The sequence below is a fragment of the Pteropus alecto genome, unplaced genomic scaffold (assembly GCF_000325575.1).
Source record: "Pteropus alecto unplaced genomic scaffold, ASM32557v1 scaffold7, whole genome shotgun sequence".
Classification (NCBI taxonomy): Eukaryota; Metazoa; Chordata; class Mammalia; order Chiroptera; family Pteropodidae; genus Pteropus; species Pteropus alecto.
The window spans coordinates 34,443,042-34,443,329 of record NW_006494614.1 but is presented as its reverse complement, the minus strand read 5'-3'; positions in this window follow the sequence as shown (position 1 = coordinate 34,443,329).

The following is a 288-nucleotide window of genomic DNA, read 5'->3' as shown; positions in this document are numbered from 1 at the left end:
TGTGGGCTGACTACTTATCCTCTATGGACTTCTCAGGGTTGGGGTAAGCCCCATGTATCTAGCCAAGCCCTCTTTAGCTACATATTGTCCCAAGGTGCTCTCATTCAGAGCCATATCTCTTAAAGCTATCTTTAGGTTGATGAATTCTATGTTTCCAGCCTGACCTTTTCCCGAATTCCATGTCTATGTGCCCTGCTACAGACTTCACATCTCTCCTCAGGTCTCGAGCTTAATGTAGCTAAAACAGAATTATATATTGCCTTTTAGTCTCCAATCTGTGCTTCTTCA